This window comes from Miniopterus schreibersii, assembly GCF_964146895.1.
Source record: "Miniopterus schreibersii genome assembly, chromosome: 1".
In the NCBI taxonomy this organism is placed as follows: domain Eukaryota; kingdom Metazoa; phylum Chordata; class Mammalia; order Chiroptera; family Miniopteridae; genus Miniopterus; species Miniopterus schreibersii.
Window position 1 is genome coordinate 55,458,657 of NC_138101.1, and position 21,928 is coordinate 55,480,584.

General features: G+C 36.4%; 1 protein-coding gene across 2 annotated transcripts in view; it reads left to right on the forward strand.

Annotated features, from left to right (window-relative positions):
* Nucleotides 1-21,928, forward strand: part of GRID2 (glutamate ionotropic receptor delta type subunit 2) — a gene marked incomplete at its 3' end in the record, with an annotated part of 1,219,813 nt that overhangs the window by 234,857 nt on the left and 963,028 nt on the right. The window lies entirely within an intron of this gene.

Genomic DNA, 21,928 nt, shown 5'->3' on the forward strand with positions numbered 1-21,928 from the left:
ATGGGAGTCACGCTCTGAGCAGTCTTTTAGTACGCGTGCAACATTTGGTTGAATTGTCTTGCAATTTTCAAAGGAATTATCACTGAAAGATTTGCTTCCAAAAGGAGCATACACAGTCAGTGTGCAATAGGAAATTGCATATTCTTGGGAAAATGGGAATTAATCAGCAGGTGTTTTCTGGGTGCCTAGAAGCGTTTGGCCTTGAGCTGCTCTGCGCAATGCTGTGCTCTCCATTGGCTGCCCTGAGTCTTACCTGGTTAGCTTGACCTTCACTACTGTGTTAGTCCTGACCTCTGTGCTCTCCTTCCTTTTGCCCTCCCCTTATAGGGCTCTTTTTAAACTCCGCCTTCACTCCCCTTTTAATCATTGACACTCCATATTGTTTTGTGCACACTTAGAATATCATATTTGGTTCAGTATATCTTAAATTTGATGTGATTTATCCTGCTTAGAAAAAACAACATGGAAATTAAGTGCATGGGCCATGAAAATAAATGCATCTGCCTTTATATGAGTTCTACGCCATCTCTTATTGTCTGTAGGACCTTGAACACAACTAATGTCTCTGAGCCTTAGTTTCTTCATATATGAAGTTGGATTAAATACATACTCCATGGGATTACTTTGATTATGTGATTATTGAATGATGATTTGCAATTACGATTTGTGGGTTTCTCTACTAATCTGAATACACCTTAATAATGCAGGAGAACATGATAGTGTGTAGCACTGTTGCTAGGGTCCATCAGTAAGTTTCTCTCTCTTTCGGTTCTTTCTCTCTCTATCTTCCCAAACATCCCCTACCACATGTATTGGTAGTTCCCATGGATACCATGATAATACTAAGTTTGTTATCTGCCTAGTCAGTATTGCCCAATTGAGTCTTTCCTTATCAACATCCTGAGTGCTGGGGTTGTAAAAAAATATTATAAACATTAAATGCTTCTGTTTTTTTTCTCTCTTCCTGGGCTACTTCTGCTAGTCAGCACAGGAAGATGAGAATTATATTTGTAGTGTAATTTATTTGGCAAATAGTAGTGATGTTGCAACATGTGTACTTAGGATCAGGAGGATTTAAAATACCTTGTTACCATTTCTGGGAAGTGGAGTAGGCCTGTGGAGATCAAATTAAAGCTTTCTGATGATTTGTGTAGGCTTAACACAATCAGTGAAGTAAGTAAAGCACTGAGTCATAACTAAATGGAATTCAGTTGTAGAGAGGCATAATGTTGCAGAAGAGCGATGTATGCGAAGGTCAAATATATAAATGAATTCAAGGAAAGCTTTAGGCTTTGAGAGGTGCATCATCTCTGGTGCTTGGAGTTTACTTCTGACATGATTATTTAAAATGTTATTTTTCTATGTTTTGCACATTTTTATTCTAACTATACATGGCCAAATATTAACTCCAAAACCTTGATCATTGGTTTCTTGGAATTTACAGTACTTTTTTTTTTTTTTAATATGTCTTTATTGATTTCAGAGAGAGGAAGGGAGAGGGGAAGAGAGAGATAAAAGCAGCAATGATGAGAGTCATTAATTGGCTGCCTCCTGCATGCTCCCGACTGGGGATCGAGCCTGCAACCCGGGCATGAGCCCTGACCAGGATCTCCTGGATCTTTGGTGGATGCTCAACCGCTGATCCATGCCAGCCTGGCGAGTACTATTTTCCTTAAATGACACATGCTATCATGTGATTTTCAGAGGTATCATGCCTCATTCAAGACATATTTGCATTTTGAAATAATGATTGACTAATATGATATTAAGATTGACTAAGCTCATTCCTTCAAGCTGTATTTTCAAATATAGAAAAGACTTCAAACATAAAAGAACTCCAAATGTCTATTATATATAAGAAATATATTGCAAAATGGAAAATAAATGTTTTCTCAGAATGTAATTTTTTGGGGATAAAAACTGTTATACAAATCGAAGTCTGAAGCAGTCCTAGTACAGAGAATGTTTCTAAATAGAATGACTGAATATTCAATAATACTTTTGTACTTTACTTTTGAATTTATACATATATGAAATCTAACAGAATACTTTGAGATGGTCCTGTATGCTATTCTTATCATTAAAACTGATCGAGCTCTGCTGGTGTGGTTCAGTGGTTGAGGGTCAACCCAGGAGCCTGAAGGTTGCTGGTTTGATTCCTGGTCAGGACACATGTCTGGGTTGCAGGCTTAGCCCCCAGTAGGAGACATGCAGGAGGCAGCCCGATGGATGATTCTCTCATCATTGATGTTTCTCTCTCTCTCTCTCCTTCTCCCTTCTCTCTGAAATCAATAAAAAACATATTAAAAACAAAACAAAACAAAAAACTGAACAAGACATGCAGGACTTTGCTAATAGAAAGTAACTATGGGATTCAATAAAGGACACATTCTTACTGGTCAAAGAATAAGAAACTGATACATTGGCCACATTCTACCTGCTCCTAAATCCTGTTCTTACTGTTATATTTAGTTGTCAATATCTTTATTTTTGGAATTAGTGAGTTCATCTTTTTATTCTGATTCAAAATTCTAAGTGTTTTTGTCCAGTTTAAAGAAGTCTCTCTATATTAACTCATTACATATACATACATTTATATATGCTCATTCATACATTTACATATGTGTATATTAAACTTCATCTGTATACTCTAAGTTATATGTATGTGCACCATGTGTATATGATGTAAGTTCACCAGTTCACCAGCCACTGCTCTCTCTTGGTCACCCTTCCAAAGTTCACTCATGCTTTTCAAGGGGCAATTTTAAACCTCTATTTCCTATGTCCGTTAAAATGAAACAGGGAAGTTTTGTGGTCAAACCTCTGTCATTCACTATCTAAGATTCATGCCAGGCCTCCATGCGAGCACAGAATGAATCACCAGTTTACACTTCCTTTCTTTGGAAATTGCTTAAAGCTTAAATATGGAAAAGGTAGAACAACTGGCAGAAAACTATGAATTATCAAAACAGTTGATTTCTATTTCATAAATCAGAGTTACAATTGTTCATTTATTTGTAAGATTTTTTTAACTCACAACTAGTCACTATATAAAGAGTTTATACAGGTGAATGAAACGAATTTAACTGAGTACCTGAGAACTTTATAAATCTAGTAGAATTAAAAAAGCTAAATAAGCAAATACTTGTTTTTTATTGGAGAGCAGTGATATAAAGGAAATTAAATGATACTATGATAGAATATAATAGGTGGGGTGTGCGTGTATGATTTAAAACCAGCTTATTTTTGATAGAACAATTATGAAAAATACACAAAGTAACATTTAAGCCAAGATTTGAGGTTGCAAAGTAGCCAGCCATGGGAAGATAGGAGGAAATGCCATTCCAGGCTATTCCATGTGGGAATACCATTTGGAGAAATTAGTTTGCTATATTTGAGAGATTAGATTATTTTTTGAATACTCAAATTCTAATTCTGTTACTTTACATGTACTTATTTTCATCATCAAAGTAATTACTTGCTGGGTAACAATATTACTCGTGTGTCTGTTGCCCAAACCTGCTTCAGTTTTTTTGTTTGTTTGTGTGTTGCTGTTTATTTTTTCCTTTGGAGATGGACTATGTTCCAAAGGAAGTCTGGTGGTTCAGCAGGTCTCATTCACATCTGGGGCATAAGGATGCCATTTGTGAATCCTTTTTGGATTTGAAATTCTCCCCTCTGTAACTCTGATTTTGAATATAGTTATGGAAACTTTTGGGCTTTTCATGTAAGTGTTCTTGTTCCCAGGAAAAATAAACGAAATGAAACAAATCAAAGAAAGAATGTGACTCAATTTTCTTGGTCTTTAAATACAAAGTAATGCACAGCGATGGATGAATGTCTAAAACTAGGAGAGAAACATAGTTTTGTGGCTTTTATGTTTGCTCTACACTCTGACAAAAGAGCCTCATTTGAAAGCCCAATAATGAGAAGTAACATTTATTTATAACTTACTCTCTTGCACGATTCTTAAAAGTGCTTCACTTTTTCACCTGGTCTCTATGCTGCCTCGTAGGCTGTAAGGTAGCTGCTGTTCTTATTAGCATTTTTACAGATGAGGAGGCTGAGCTACAGCTAGGTTGGGTAACTTGTCACCCCTGAAACCTTCATAGTGCCTAGAACACTGATTTCTGTTTGTCTGCTCATTGGGAGGGCCAGGCATATATAGTGTGAGGGGGAGAATGAGTTTAAGGTATTGATTTTCTGTCTCCTGTGTGAGGTCACCTTGGGCTGAGTGTGTTCCTCAAACAAAAGTCGTGCTTTTCTAAAGGCAGCCTTCAGAACTCTCTCCTTCAGAACCTCACCAATTCCTCTCTTCTCCATCCTGTGGTTTATGCCCACTTGCCATCTCATTGCTACTACCTCTGGATTCTTTAATTTCCTTCATTTTTCTGCTACACCCCACCCACACCTGTATAATTCATACCTTTGAAAAAGAAACCCTTCTCAAAGTATCCTGTTTTGAGTGTGCTATTGTTTCCTATTGGGATTTTAGCATCATTATTAACCACTACACTTTACTGCCTATGAGGAAAACCCCAGCTTAGCTAACTCTTAGCGATTTGATGACTTGTCCAATCCAATCAAGAATGTTGTCTGTTGGAATGTATTTTGCAGTCTTAGTGCATGCATCATATGGCGAAACTTAGAGTGCTTCGCTCTGACCTTTCACTTTTGTCATTGACAAGCCGAAATCTTCATGCCCATAGGTATTCCAACAGCTCCTCAAAGGCTGACTTGATGTTAGAGATACTGAGCTGCAGCTTCCCTTCAGAAAGCACTAGGTCCGGCTGGAAATAGGACTGCTCTCCAAATAACCATCCCGCAGCATAGCTGAATGAGTGCTTTTGCAGGAAACGTGATTATTTTTACTTAAAATATGACGAATGGAATGAACTTTATGAAAACGAATGTTCTAGTTATATATTTAAAATGTCTCTTGTTACAAATCCTCTACTTTAAGGAAGGTAATGAATTAGTTGCTCACAAATTCTTCAGTATTTTATTGCATTTTCCACGGGGAACATTTTTCTTATAAATGTCTTTTATACCATTCTTTATAGGAATGATTTATTGTGAAAATTAGACTCATTAAGGGGCTAGGTGAAAAAACACATTTTATTGTTGTACAAATTGCACAGCCACTACTTTTCCTTACCTAGACACCTGTAAAGAGTAGTAAGGAGAAATTAACAAGTTACAACACTGTTTTGCATTTTATCTCTTTTTATTTCTAAGACCCATGGTTTAATGAAGAGCAAATGGCCCAATAGCAGGCAGCAGGGCAGGAGGGAAAGAAGGAAGGGTCCGTAAAAGCACAGTTGGCATTATAAGATCCTTTATTTCTTCATTCATTCAATATTATTCAGCATCCCAGTGCGGGATTGTGAGGTAGAACTAGAGGAGAATATAGAGGTAACTTAAGAGCACTCGGCATCTTCAAGGAGCTTTAAACTACTAAGGAAGATAAAACTTATGTGTATAGATCATATAATTACTAGGCAGTAGTTCCATGGAGGAAGAACAAAATAGAAAGTTCATTAGAAAAATGAGGTTTGCAGCTAGTGTGGTGAATTGAGGGAGAAGGTAAACACATAAAAAGAAAAAAAAAAAAATAGTCGTAGCCTATGGGTTCTGCTCTGAAAGGAGGAAAGATCTAATCAAAGGAGCAGGGGGTGGGGATGGACGGACGATGGAAACCTCAGGCCACGTGGGCAGAAACAGTCACTCTTCTGTCAATGCCTTTATCCTGGGCTGGCTCCAGCCTCCACGTTACCTCGTTCCCAAACCAGTGGTGGAAGAGTGAACTCAGCATGGAGAAAATAATACTTTAGCAAGTAACGTGAAACGCTGATGAAGACATCAGCCTTCATAGAGCACAGTCTTAGAATTCTTTTTTAAAATGCAGCAAAAGTCCTGAAAATGATTTGAGCTCAGAGATGCTACTTCAAAGTCACAATGCCTCCACTGTGTTTTAACAGCAAGTGATATTTTAAAACTAATTATTCCACATCTACAGAGGAGTAATTGCTTTTCACATTAAAGAAAGAGATAAGCACCCAGGTCCTATAGTATAAAAGTGTTATGCATATGCATTAACTGGTGCTCTCAAGGGAATTTGACGGCATGTTTGGCACCGGGTGCTATGACTCAAAGTCACAGCCCTGAGCTCTTACGTGAAAACATGGATTGTTTCCTGAGTTGGACAGAAGAAGGTAAAGAGTAAGATCACATGTTATTGCTCTTTTATAAGCAGAGTCTGTGATTACTATCTTTTTTCCCCTTTAAATTTGACACTTAATGTTTTAACTTAAAATCATTTTTATTGGTCTGATTATCACAAGTGGCCAAGAGGCTTGTTTATCTGAATAAAAAGTGCTCTGCAATCTGTGAAAATCAGTATCCATTGTTTGCTAATTATTGATTCATTTATCCTTTCATCTAAATAGATGAAATACTGTAAGTGCTGAAAGAGATACCAAGAGACATCACTGTAGTTTGTAGTTTTGAAAGCTCTTGTGTCTAACAAGTAACAGAAATGAGTAACATAAACATAGATAGAAAAGGTCATGACCAAAAGTACAATAAATGAGAAAGTCCTCAATAGCAGTAAACATGAAGTGTGATGGGATTTCAAGGAGTATGGATGTTAGCTCTATAGTCTGCTTCCTCTCTCTCACCCACAACTAGAAATACTTGATTGTACTCTGCATGTTCAGTGGGACCCAAATATTTGGTACCAAATATGACAGTCTATTTGAGGTAATTTAGCATCATATCAGGTTTGTTACCAACCTTACTAAGTTGATAACCTATGTTCATTCAATAATTAACTCAATAAATATGTGTTGAGTGAACTCATGATATAACAGTAAAAACACAGATACCCTTTTTTCTTGAAAGGTATTTTCTAGTTTAGGGAACAACAATATGTAATTCATATTGTATGCATTCGACATACCTACGCACGATTTCAGATTGAAGAATTGGTAAATTAAAAATTAAAAATGAAGCAGCTTAAGAGGGTAGAAATGATGCAGGCAAGATGCCATTTTAAATAGAATAGTCAGGAAAAGAGTTTTCTGAGAAGACGACTTTGAGCAGAGACCTGAGAGATGAAAGGGAACAGCAGGTGAGGGGGATATCTGCGGAAGGCAGAGTTTGTCGCGGAATGCAGCAAAATTGGGCAGTGGTGTTAGTGACTCAAGTTCTGTCTTCTCAGCACAGTATTAGTACCTGATTTCCTTCGTGAGTAGCTGTAAATGATCTGGCTGGTACCTCCAGCCACTTTCATCTTTAGGCCCCACCTTATTTTTGGAAATTTGTTTTGTAACTTGAAGTCCATTATTTAAATTTCAGTTTTGGGATTGAGGCCCAGCCACCCATTTCCACATGCTACAGATGCAGTCTGTGGTGGTCACCTGTCACCTTGACGAATTCAGTTGTTTGTTTTACAAGTTTTTTGTGTATCCCTTAGTATTTTGTACAAACAAGGTCATGTTATGCAAATAAAGAGTCTCGAATCCTTTGTAATCTGGGTGTCTTTTGTTTCTTCTTTTTCTTCTTCTGATTGCACTGGCTAGAACCTCTAGTACAATGTTGAATAGAACTTTGAAAGGAGAACATATTTCCTCTGTCCAATCTTAGATGGAGAAGATTTAGTCATTCAGTTTTGAGTATGATATTAATTCTGTGTTTTCCATTGTGACCCTTTATCATGTTGTTAAATTTCTGGCTAGTCTTCTGATTTGGTGCTTGATCAAACTTGTATTGCAGCCTCAGGTTTGCTAAGATGTTGACCTTCCTTGATTGTTTGATACTAAAATTGATATCATTTTCTATAATGCCCCCGAGTATGATTTTTCCTACATAAAACTCTGAATCATATCAGTCCCCTTTGGCGTGTAAGCTGTTGGTTTCCATGTCTTTCCCTGCCTGCTAGGACTTTCCTTCTCATGGAGCTAAGGAATGGGATTGGGGACCAGGCTAAAATGTCATGGACTCCCCCTTATATAATGTTCAGTAGTTTTTTCATTGAATGAGTGATTTTCAATGTGTCATATGCTTTCCATCAATTTTAAGGAAAAAAATGTTTGTTTTGGTTTTATATTGTCAAGTATATTCACTTTTATCACTGGGTTTTTTGTGTGGAGGAATTGCTGAGCTCCATGCTTTGTCATTTGTGAGGTCTCCCCTCTCTCTTTTTCCTCCCTCCCTCCCTCCCTCCCTCCCTCCCTCCCTCCCTCCCTCCCTCCCTCCCTCCCTCCCTCCTCCCCCCTTTTCCCTCTCTTTTTACAGGAGAGATGGAGAACTTTTTACCATAAGATTAAGATTTCGTGGAGGAAATGTCATTTTAGCTAAATGCTAATTGTAGGTAGTATATGAAATTCAGTTATCAGGGTAATTCAGAAGGAGAGAAGACTATCAGAAAAGTAGACTATGGGTGGTGAATAGCCAATACTTTAGTTTCTCTGGAACATTATCTATTTTAAGGACCAGATAAGATTGGCATGTAGATTGAAATGAACTAGTAATATATTTTGAATATCAGTCTAAGGATTCTGAATTTCACATGTTAGTGATTATAAGAGAATAAAAGTGTTTGAAACTACAGCCAGCTCTCTAGGCCTCCGCATATGTGATTCCCAACCACAGAGCTGACCTTGAACAATGGGGGTTTGAACTGTCTGAGTCAATTGAAAAAAATCCTTGTATAAGTGGAACTGTTATCGGTGGGGTGCCCTCTGTGTTCCTGCCTGTTACCTGTGGAAGTAGAGTTCTAGCAATGTCACAAGGAAAGGAGTTTCCTGAGACTCGTGGGAGAATGAGTGTTCTTTATTCCCATGGACTTAAACCCCTGGGTTTCCAATGTCCCACTTCCCTCCATCTCGCTGTGGAAAAATTTCAGCCATGTCTTCAGGAGGTCTAGAATTAAGGCCATTGCCCAGAGTCTCTGCTCCATATTAAAGCACAGTCCAGTCCAACATCTGGCTAGCTTGCTTGTGTACCCAGCTGCAGTCTTTTGTGTGTGGGGCCCTCATGGCCATGAACCGTGCAGCTGCTTAAGGCCACATTGTGGTCCACTGTGGGTCACAGAGCAAGAGAGTAAGGGCACAAGTGGGGAAGTGAGAAGCAAGGGAGACAGAACTTTTTGTCTGGGGAATTATAACTAGGAGCTTTACCAGTTAACCCTTCAGGATTTTGTGTGCCTGTAGTGGCTCTAGCCCCCTAGCCAATTATCTTTTTCCCATGTTAGGCTGACAGGCAAGTATCTCCCGAATGTCACCCCAACTTCACTGTGCATGTGCCCATCTCCCCCTTTGTTTGATCCCTTCCCCCAGTGGTCTGCAGGGAATGAACCAGTGGTTCCCTGGGGAGCATGAAGTTGTTGCTTCCTAGTCAAGCTTCCTAGTTGACTATGCTTATAACATTTGGTCTCCCCCTTTGCTCTCTTCCTATTATTAATATTAATAACTAGCTAATTATAATGACAGAACCACTCAGTAGAAACTGGAATTGTTCAAATGTCAAAGGTCAACATATATTCTTTATGAAAAGAGAAAATAGCTTCCTACATTAAAAGTGATAGATGAGTGGTCAAGAAAGTAAAATCAAAGAGACCAGGTCAGAATCTGTTGAAATAGACCAGGTGGGAGGCAATAATGTCTCAGAATAGATTGGATATAGTGGGAAGGGGAACAAATTGAGCTGCTTATGAAGCTATGCTGCAGGAAGGCTTGACATATTACTATAGTTCTGGGGCCAGTAAAAGAGAAAATCAGATTATTCTTAGCTTTTGAGCTTTAGAACTCGACAAATATATAAACAACAGAAACAGGGTGCATAGAAGAAAAGACACATATAGGGTAAATACGTATAAATGGTAGCTAATATTTATTGAATTTTTTACTGTGATCAGGCATAGTTATAGGAATTTTACATAAGTTATTTAGTCATTTTTCACACAGGCCTTTTCATATATTAGAAAATTAAGGAGGTGAGGTACATCAACTTAACAAAAGTTAAATAGCTGATAAGTATAAGATTTGAAACTTTAACCCCTGTCTGAATGTAGGTATCAGGATCCAACAGTAAAAGTGGAACTGGAGCTCTACAGAGGAAGCATGGGGCAACATTTTAAGATCACATTGCCTGGAGGTGAAAGTTAAAGCAGATATTGGATGATATGGCCAAAGATTAATATAGGGGAGGCTATATCATTGCAAATGCTTATGTTCTGTGAGAAGGGAAACAAAGAAAGAACAACTTTGAAATTGAAAGGGGAACTGGTGGAGAGCTTCTCTCTGAGGAGAATACCCTCCTTTTGGGGGGTGGTTGTCTTCATTGTCACCAAATGTTTTTGGATGTGAGTGTAAAAAGTCGATGGGTTCTAGAGATAAGGAACCCACCTATTACATTTTGGAGAGTTTTCTTACTGTGTTAGTGGTGTCGATGAATGACTCGTACAGCAGTAAAACAGTGGGTGTAATGGAAAGGACTGAATACCATGAGCAGAGTCTTTCTTTAGAGTTTGATGATGAAGTTACATGTACAAGGATAGCTAGAGTTTAGTGAGATGTTGAACACCTGGGCTATTTTTGAATTGAGTACCAAAAATCCAGAGTGGGAAGAAAGAGAGATTTATGATAGTGATTTGTTTTAAAAGGTGTTAACTAGGAAGATTTGGTAAGTGTTGAACTATAGAGTTACTTGGACATTCATGTTTGTTTGTACAGAGAAGGAAAATTGAAGGAATTCATGGGAAGCCATTACAATTGTCTCAATAATACTTAAGGTGCAGGGCCATTAGGAGAGTGCAGTGGAGAGCTGAAAAGGTCTAGAAGTGCTGGGGTGAACCAATTAGGGATGATTGGAAATACCTGAGTCATGGTAAGAACCAACCTGGGATTTCATGGCAAGAATCTGTAAGAGATTATATAAGACCACTTTCATGATATCCTCCAGCAATATTAGGAATCTGATGACGTAAAGAAGGTTAAAATTTGAAGTATAAATATTCTTTTATCTATTTTTATGGTTAGGTATTATTTTCAGAATTTTCTTAAAATTACGGGAAGTCTTGTGAGTAAAGGAGCCACTAGAAAGGGAAAATAATTTGTTTTAGGATTGATGCTATTTACACATTCTCTTTGTTTCTATTAAGTCCACCTATGACTATTTGAGGAGGTTTGATGTTATTACTCAAAAAAGGAGTGGTAAGAATGGGTAGAAAAATTAATTGTTTACAGTTTTTACAGTAATTCTATTTTATTCCTTATAATTTTTCCAGCATTTATCTGTTACAGTGATTACCAGTCTCTTTAATCAGAGGAAATTTCCTAAGGATGTCTGAGAGGCTTCATTTCTCATATGGTCATTTGTAGGGTATATTTTTTAGCTCTTGGTTCTGGGACTCATTCTCAACATTGTAAGTAGGAAAGTAGAAAGTGCAGCAAATTTGGAGTCCAGAGCATTCATTTTCTTCCTGGATCTGGCTCTTAGCAATTTCTCTGAGTAAATATTTCTGAATTGTAAAGTGGGGATTAAAAATACTTAAATGACTTCACATGTTTATTGTGAGACCAGTAGGTGATCGGTTGGAAAGTCTATGTGACCTATTAAGTGATGGCTTTTATTTTTAAATCCATATTCATCAGCGTGCAGGCCCATGATAGTCTGGAACCAAAGCTTCCGTTTCCTCCAAAAAGATTTTATTAGTTTAAATAAATAATTATGAGCACCATTGGGAAGCTTTTGAAAATGAAAAATTTATTGTCTGAATTAATATTTAAATAAGTTTTAATGTCATGCGGGAGAAACAGTAAACTTTTGAAGATTTCAGGTTGATTGTTTCAAAATTACTAAGTAGTTATTTTATAGAAACTTTAATTTATTGGGCATGCATTTTCGAGATGCCATATATACATTGAAGCAATATGTTTGTTATTGCATTGAATAAATTACCTTGTTTTATTCATATGTTAGAATGTGCTATAATAGCATCTGAATTATAAACACATCATATATATATGTATGTGTGTGTGTGTGTATGTATGTGTGTGTGTATGATATTTATCCTCACTGTGAACCATGCAACACAAGAGTAAATAGGCACTGAAAATTAAGAGATTTTTAGCTTCTCTGACCTGGGTAATAAAAAGAGATTCCTCCAACTTAAATGAAACATAGCGTATTTTATTTAGTTAGTTATTAATGTAAGAAAACTATATGTAAGCATAGAGCTAGGACCTGGAAATTTAAAGATCTTTATCTATAATCGTTCCTGCCCTGAGGAGATTTTATTCCAGTGGGATAAGATATGCACATTCTAGATTCTAGTAGTCAGAGATGGTAGTGGCATGTGTTCATACCAAAATAGCTTCAAGAACAACTTGATTCTGCTCATGTAAGCAAGAATTTTTTTCTTCTGCTGTGATTATCCTGGAGTAATTACCATAGTAAATGCTGTAGCACCACTAACTCCCACATAACATATCCCTTCTGCTTATGTGAAAGGCGGCACCATTGAGTCAGAACTCAATTTTTCTATGAATGCATTATTTAAAAATACTTTATGAACATAGCTAAAATTTTATGCCATAACCTTAAAGATTATAATTTTTTCCAGTTGTGTCAAAACAAGCTATGTAAAAGGATAAGGGAGAATACATGTTTAATAAATACATGTTAGATCAGAGTTGTACAACCTAATGTTTGCACATATTTTGATTCTCATTACTATTGTCTTTTACTTGTTTAGACTTAAAGACCCAACAAAATTCCTCTCTATATGGAATTTCACCATCATAGTTTAATAGTAGAGCCATATGATATTGGTTATATTTGTAGCTAGCATTTGGAAAACAAGTTGTTTTTTACCTATACATATCTATGACAAAGTCCCAGATTTAATACATTTAGTTAGTATTGATCTTATGGCTCATACAAATTTCTCAGTGTCTACTAACACCCAGGCTCAGTTCCCATTCTCAACACTTATTAGTAAGAATGAGATCAAATCCTAGTTAAGTCTCATTCTTTAGAGCAGCCCTGAATCTGAAGATGCTAACTCTGTATAAGCCTCAATCTCCCCATCTGTGAAATTAATATAGTAATAATAGGCACAGCCATCTAAAGTTCAGTTTTTAAGAGTAAGTTTTATACAAAAATTGGAAAAAAGGTCATGAAAACAAATGGCACATAGTAGATACTCAGGACCAGTAACTATGAAAGGTCATCATCCATCATATATTTCTGACTTGAACTACTGTAAATAGATGACCCCATGCACAAAAATAACATAAATAATAGTGAGGTTTTTTTCCTCGTATTTAACAAGGAGATGTTTCAGAGCTTCAAAGTTTCCCCTAAAGAGAGGCTTACTATTTATAGATAAGTGAATTAGTATTCACCCAACTACATGAGCTTTCTCAAGGTATTTTGAAACCTAGATTGCTTTAAAACTGACTTTAATGTTTAGAGATTGAGTCAGTTTGCAATCCCTTCCCTCAGCACACATACATACACACTTGGCTGCATATCTAGTAAGGCTACTTGGTAGATTTGACTATGTGAAGCATTATTGATTGTGGTACTCTGAACTTCAGAATACATTTTAGATCATTTTTCTACCTAAAATTTAATATGGTAGCATTAACATCAGCAAATCAGCAGAATCACCGCAATAACTCACATTAAGTAAATAAAAGCTTACGTAGCAGTTCCTATTTGCATTCTTCATACATATTAACTCATTTAATCCTGACAGTTCTCTATAATAGTAGTATAATTATCCAAATTTAACATGGGACTCTATAGATGCTCAGAAGTGGAAAATTCCATATATTTATTAAGTATAATCCATATATTTATTAAGGATTTGAACTCAAGCAGTGTGGCTCCAGAGCCCCAGTCATAATAACATGCTGTAAGTGATCTTCTATAGTTTAATTCATAGCATTAACAACTAGAAATCCATGTTGTTTTGGTCAAATAAAAGAGCCGTGTAAGATTCTGTTATAACTACTGGCTGTGAGTGATTGTGGTTAGCATATTGTTTCTTTGGATTGGAAAATATAACAACCAAGCATTTCTTGATGAAAAGCTCATGTTGAATTTCTCTCCAAAATATTTTTAATTTTTTTTGAGGTCTAGATAAGCTATCAGAAAATCATATAGCATAACATTTCATTTAAAGTTTTCTATCAGTTTCTCTCAGTAAATTTAAGTGTTTTGACACAAAGCCTTTGTGACTCATTTCTATATCTTCAGTGTAAGGGGAAAAAATGAAAATATTCCCAAACTCAAGAGAATGAAAAGCCAAATAACAGACAGTAGAAAATAATTGCAAAAGACATATCTCATAAACAACTGTTATCCAAAAGAAACAACTCTTAAAACTCAACAATAAGAAAATAACCCAATTAAAAACTGACACCTAACTGGAGATTTAAAAAAAAAAAAATGTTTTTATTGATTTCAGGGAGAGGAAGGGAGAGGGAGAGATAGAGACATCATGAAAAGAGTCACTGATGTGCTGCCTCCCACATGCCCCTACTGGGGATAGAAAGCCCACACCGGGGCATGTGCCCCGACCAGGAACTGAGCCCTGACCTGCAGGTTCATAGGTCCGCCTTCAACCACTGAGCCACTCTGGCCAGGCCTAGCTGAAGATCTTAATTGCCTTCACACCAAAGAAGATATTTAGATGGAAAATAAGCGTATAAAAAGACACCCCACATATTTTGCCATCACGGATATGCAAGTTAAAACAACAAAGAGATACTACTATTAGAATGGCCAAAATCCGGAACACTGAAAAAACCAAATGCTGGACAGGATGTGGAACAATTGGGACACCCATTCATTGCTGGTGCAAATGCAAAATGATGCAGCTCCTTTGGAAGACAGTTTAGCAGGGATTTTTTACACAATTAAATATATTCTTGACCATAGGATCCAGAAATCACGGGCCTTGTAATTTACACAAAGGAGTTGAAACCATTCTTTTTTCTAGTAGTTGCAATTAAATGGCTAATTTCAAATTTTATGATTCCTTAGTAGTTATTGTCTAATAGGATTGTGCTGTCAGACATTATCTTGTTCAAATCACTAATTTTGCACTGGAGGAAAATAAAGCCTAGAAGAATGTACCACCTAAGACGATGTAGCTAATTAAAGGTATTACCAAGGACTAGAATGGGGAGTCTTCATAAGATTGCCTCTATGGGAAAAGGTGTTTAAACTGGAACCAAGGAAATAATGCCTCAGCTTACACCGAGAAATAATAATACACAGTAGTTGAGAACATAGACTTTACAGAAACATTGTGTTAAAAAAAACACAGGTCCATCTCTTGCTTTTATGAACTTGACAAATTATTCATCCCTGAATTTCTTGACTATGAAATGGAAATAATAATATTACTGGCCTCAGAGTTCTGTGGTAAGGATTAGGTGGAGTAATAAATGTAAACATTTGCAATAATGCTGGGCACAAAGTGGGCTTCTTTTCCGGTGTAATTTATATTTATTGGAGAAGCTTTTGTAAAATACAAAATACTCAGGAATACATTGAATCACTGATAATCCTAATACCTAAAAACTAATAGTGTGTAATATATATGGTAACTCAAAAAATGTATACACACTTTAACAACTAATAGCACAGTTTTTTAAAATGCAATATATTTTAGTAAACACTGCCTTTATAATTATTCAAAATGTGTGTATACATTTTTGGGGGACACCCTATATACTCGAAGATTTTTTTCATTTTAATCTTTCCATTTCCATTTCATTTTTCATTCATTTTTTAAAATCTATATTGCACAATTTTTCTTAGAAATCTGATTTGGAAGTCTGGATATCTTAAACCTGGAAGTCTAGATATCTTAAATTACATTTGCTAAAAATTACCTGAAAATACTACATAAAATGTAGAAAACCAAACCAATACACAACTTCTTTTTAATGAATAGATGTGCTTGCAAGAAAATAAGGAATTCATTTGAGTCCAGGGACTAAGCCATATGACAAATGAGGATAGTTCATTAGTGCTCAAGATGTCGCTTGGCCTGGGGGCATCTCCCGTCAGATACTGACTGGCTCAAAGTCTTGCGTTGATCATCTTTGGCATGTGTGTGAAAAGGTTTGGGCCAGTGCAGAGCAGGAGCCTGTTCTCAGTATGCATAAGCTTGAGTGCACAGAGGAATATAATCAAGAGTAAATTAAAAAATAAAAATAAAAAAGACACTAAAATCTAAAAAGAAATAAAAAAGGAAACCTGTCTTAACCTTGATGAAGTGAAGACAAAAATCTCTTGAGAATTCATGGTCACAAAAAGATGCTGATGTAGAAGCAGAGACCCAATTCATGCTCTTTGCATAGTGTGGTGAAAAATAAGCCAAGAATAAACTTAAAATGCACTCAGGGATAGTAGTGTTTCGAAGTATTTTACAAAAACAAATGCAAAATGTTCCTGGAATATTTTCAACTGAGGCATTTAATGCTCCCCCTTCAGAGAAGAGACCAAAAGATATAAGCACAGTCACATAACACGATTATAAAATATACAAGGAGATAATAGATATAAATTATACAATGGAATACTACGCAGCCATAAAAGGATGAAACCTTGACATTTGAGACGGCATGCATGGATCTTGAGAGTATCATGCTAAGTGGAACAAAAAAAGGACACCCTATGATTTTATTCATTTGTGGGACAGAAGACAGAAAGCAACAAACAAACAAACAAAACAAACAAATACAGACACAAACAACAGTATCACAGCTACCAGAGAGGAAGGTGGGTGGGGGGAGGATGAGGAGGGTAAATGGGGTCACATATATGGTGGTGAAAGGACTCTGGTGGTGAGCACACAATGCAATATGCAGATGATTTGTTATAGAATTTTACACTGAAAACTTACATAATATTATTAACGAGTGTCACCCCAATAAATTTAACTAAAAAGAAATTACAAGAAAAATGTAAAAGAAATATAGTTAACATGTTTAAATAAATGAGATAGTCCAAATTATTAGTAAAAGCATAAGATGCTGAAAGATTATTGGGCACAATTAGGAAAAAAGACACATAGAAAACAAAACATAAAAATACGAGGAGATCTTCTGGAAATAAAAAATAAAATAATTGAGATAAAAAATCATTGTAAAGTTAGCAGAATAAACACAGCTGAAGGGAAACTTAGTGACTGAAACACTGATATGGTGAAATTTTGCAGAATCAATCATAGCGAGGCAAACATACTTTAAAAATGAGATAGAGTTTAAAAGACATAAGAAATTATCAAGGATCCAAAAAGATATGCATAGAATGGGAGACAATAGTATTTTAAGAGTTGATGGATGTTGGTATATGGAAGCAGGTGAATGAAGGGAGTTGAGGGTCCGCTTTAGTAGTAAACTTTAACTTACATTCTTCTTTTTTTAACTTAAATCCATTTTTACCCACTTGTTCCTTGTGTCCGGTGATGTGCTGATAAACGTTTAAAAATTGTTTCTCTAAACAAAAACAAAAATTAAAATGTGTGTATACGCTTAATATATATATTTTACTAATATCAATATGTGGGGCATACAATTTATAAAGAAGAATTAAAATTATTTCTTCCTTTAGTGTATATTCCATACAACCAATTGATTCTCACAGGATATTTGTATTTTACAAAAGTCTTGTACTCCAAAGAAACCTATGGTTATAATTTAACCATAATTTGGCAAGTTATGTTATATCCCAATCCACCAACTCTTCATACAAAAAAATTATCGTATTAGTCTAGTATGTGATTTGTTGTTAAAGTATTTCTCACTCTTGTAACAGTTATATTCACTTAACTGAAACACCTTTTCAGCCTCCGCAGTAGATTAGGTTTAATCAGCAGTTATGTTTTCTCCATTACATTTTTAAACCTAGACAAACAACTAAAAAATAAAGCTCTGACTTAGAATGTTTGTTATTTCCCTCAATGTAAATGTCCCTGTCATCGCCAATTTGAAGTTATCAGTGTGATGCCACTTAACTCAGAGTTAGGAAAAGGTGTTCAAAAGTAGCACACCACTGTGCAATATTTATATAGTAACATATACAGTATTTCTACCACATAGATACAGACAAAATAACATCACGATCATAGCTAATACAAAATAATTGGGAACATAAGAGTTTTGTATTTATTACCCTTGTCTTTAATATATATTAATCGAATGCTTATATAATTTATTTTTTAATAACGACTGTGTTTAACAGCCACTTACCAAATCCCTAAAGTACAGCAGTCATCTCCCTGAGGCGGTAGGAGGAGAGTGCAGGGCTCCTGCTGGTGCCTGTGATCCCTGGGCAGCGTCCAGGAATTTCCTTCAGATAGAGTTCTAGGAAGGATGGGAGAGAAGGAAGATGCTGGTTGTGCAGGATTAAGGAGACTGGAAATTTCACACCACTCTGGTCACTAACTTTCAGCAAATATTTTTGTTTTCATCTGCCCCCCTCACCCATAACTCCCTTGGGCCTCATGCCTCCCGGTGAAGATTCTCAGGGGTTTTCTGAGAGCAAGTTGGATCTCTTATGGTTCCTCCCTTTGCAGGCGCTGAAGTGGAGACGGCTACTACTCTGCTAAGCCAGTCACTACTCCAGTCTTTCCAAATTACTTGATACCTTGTATCCTATTTTGAATCATTTTTCCCACTCCTTTCTGTTACAATTTTCTTTTTTCTTATGCCATTAATTGTGGGGTGCAAGATGGTTATTGGAGGAATAAATGCAATAAATTTATAGTGTTAAGTACTTCCATATTGAGTCAGAAGTATCTGTTTATCATAATTTTGTGGCTGACCAAATATAATTAGACCTGAATAAATATAGAATATGGAATAGCACATCTTCCACAGTGCCTTTATGTATATTTGATCTGTATGTAAATAAACAGTAGAAAAATTACTTGTTGTTTTTAACATATACTTTATCAATATATCGATTTTTTTCCCTTAGGTATGCTAAGAAAAAGTTCTATATCCTGAGATGTGCAAAATTTACAGTCATCAGAGTCTGAGGATTTGATAAAGTCTAATCCCCTGGGATGTTAATAAATATTACTGTGGTGTCAGGTGCTCCATCTTAGTATGTACATCACATAAGACCATTTCTAACTTTTTCCTTAGATCCGTCATCCTGTGTATTGCCGTAAATCATTCCTAGGGAACTACTTCAAAATGTTTTACGTGTAACACCCCTAGGTATTCAATTAGGCCCTGGGATTTGCAGAAAGTTTTAGAAAGTGAAGGGAAAAAGGTGGAAAATGGAATTGGATATAACATGCCTCTTGCTGTCAGGCACAATTTCTTCTCCCCAAACAGCCAGAAAACCTGTTACAGGTTTATAACACTATATAGAGAAGATGTTGAATAGAAAAGAACATAAGCCCAGTAGCCTGTATTTGGGGAAATGTGTTCTAGATTTTCTTGAATTATAATAACTGAATGGTAGATTACTAAAATATCTGAAGGGCGTATTTTATTTTTAAAAGAAAAGCATTTTCTATTTTTTCTTATTTGTTTGGAAGAACATTGAAGATAAATAAGGGTGTAGGTGTTTATTTGCAATAGCACACTGAAAGTAATCACACCATTCTTCGGCATTTCCTAAATTTGAATGTAATGCTGTAGGAATGCCATTGGAAAGTGGTGTTGGAATCATTCCTAAACTTGGCTGATTACAACATGGAGATGAAATAGTGTTTCATTGGTGGTGTAAAACACTTCCAAACCTGGAATATTGTCTAAGATCACTTTGTGGAATCTGGAATCATGTTTGTACTGCTTTGCTTATGTGTATTTAGAGTGAAGGGGCATCTTTGAGAATGGCTACCCGGTGTGGCCTGGCTTAGCTTGCCCTCCTGAGGAGCCCTCCCCCTCCAAGCAGGCCGTGCTGCACGCACCCCGGGGTACTTCGAGTCCCTAGAGTCAGTACTGAACACCTCAGTATTGGTTTTTGTTTGTTTGTTTGTTTTTTACTTGCAAGTGGACTTCTTGTTCTACCTGCAAGAACACTTTTCCCTCTTTTCTGTCCCATTAAAACTGTCCTGCTCTTTCATAAAGGCTCAAGGCCGTTTCCTTTAGGTGGCCTTTCCTCCCCACCGCAGCTTTCCTTCACCTCACGAGGTCCCCGGGGCGCCTCTCTGCTTTCCCCATGGCATCCTTTGCTTCATGTTGAACCTTCTGCCCTGGATTCTCACTTCTTTTCTCGGTTCTACCCCCCAAACCCTTTTGTGCATAGATTGTATCTTATCTCCATCCTAACAAAAGGTAGGTATTTGTTCCTATCGTGGTTACCTCTAATGAGGCATTTTATTCTGATGAAATCAGGCATTGGTAAAAGAGTGAGATGGGAAGAAAATACTTTGCAGAGGCTGGAAAAATTAGTAAGTTATACAGTTACTAATTTTACTAAATTAGCCTGTTTTGACTATAAGCCATTTGGAGACAACATCCAGGGGAGAAATTGAACACCTCGCTGACCGGCTACTTGAAGCCAGAACTCGCCCAAGCGGCCGGCAACTTTTCTGTCCTGACTGCTCAGCAAGGTGTTTGAAATTACTTAAATCAATGTAAGTGCAAGTTATCTCCTGACTGGTCAGCAATGTTTGGACACAGAAACGTGTGTATGCTCCTGATCGGTCAACATTACTAAGATACTCAGGACATTGTGATTGTGAGCGAAAGTAAGAAGCACAGCTCCTGTCTGAAGGGGGTATAACATTCCAGGGAGGTTTACTTCCCTCTTTTATGTGGTGATAAAGGAATAAAGCAAATAGAGATCTTTTTTCTCTCTTTCTCTTACTCTTTTTCCTGTCTCTGTTCTGTCTTTCTGAAGTAGTGAATTCAGTTGTGTTCTTTAAAGTTCCTAAGATTTGACTTATCTGGATAAAGGCTCCAAACACAAATTTGGAAAACTGGACTGTCAGAGGGAAGGGTAGAAAGGAACTCAAAGTTGAGCTGGTTAGTGGGAAAACCTTAGTTCAGAATGTGGTCTAACGCAAAGGCCCAGGGCTTGATGTCATTTACTGAGGTCCGCGATGATTCTGTCATGTGTCGGGTTTGGGTGAAGCACTTTATGAGGCTTATTTCGCCTAAGTAAGGTTATAGAGCTTTAATTACTTTGAATTAATTTTCTGATCAGAAATTCTGTGCTTATAAGACAAAAGTATCATTTGAACTAAAGTGTTTTACATTTTTTTTTCTGAGTTGCATTTAATGTAAGCGGTGGCTGAAATTTTTTTTTTTTTAACATTAAATCACTTTACTTTGATGCCTGTATCCCTGTCTTCAACTCTGCACGGTAAGATATCGAGTAGACTTTGTGTCAAATATGATGTCAAGCCTCAAACCCTGTTGCCTAAGTTGGGATATGGGGGTTTCATTTAGTTGCAAGAGAAAATGTTTTTTATAAATAATGGAACACTTTCCTAAATGAATGTTTGGTAGCTTTTCAAAGATATTAGATATGCTTGATTTTGTGTTTAATTATTTTCTGCCCAAGAAAACACTTTATGTGGCTCTGATCATCCACAAATAATGTGTTTTGACATTTAAAAGGCTGAAGAGTACGCTGATTTTAATAATCACTGGAAATAATGAATGCTTTGTTCTAAGGTTTACTTCCGTGATGTTCAGAATTTCAGATACTTTTTCATGTGTTCATTGTTGGGAAGGTCATTCAAGTTTGAAGATTTTATGCTTTAAAATATAAACACTGCCTTAAAATTTCTACCTTTTGGCATCCTTACTAGTGCAATGAGTTATCAGAATTTGATTATCACAATGACCTAGAGAATACTTTCCTCAGTAATTCTTAAAAAAAAAACCCAAAAACTAGGTTGACTATTTTTCCACTGAAAAAGTTCCTAATT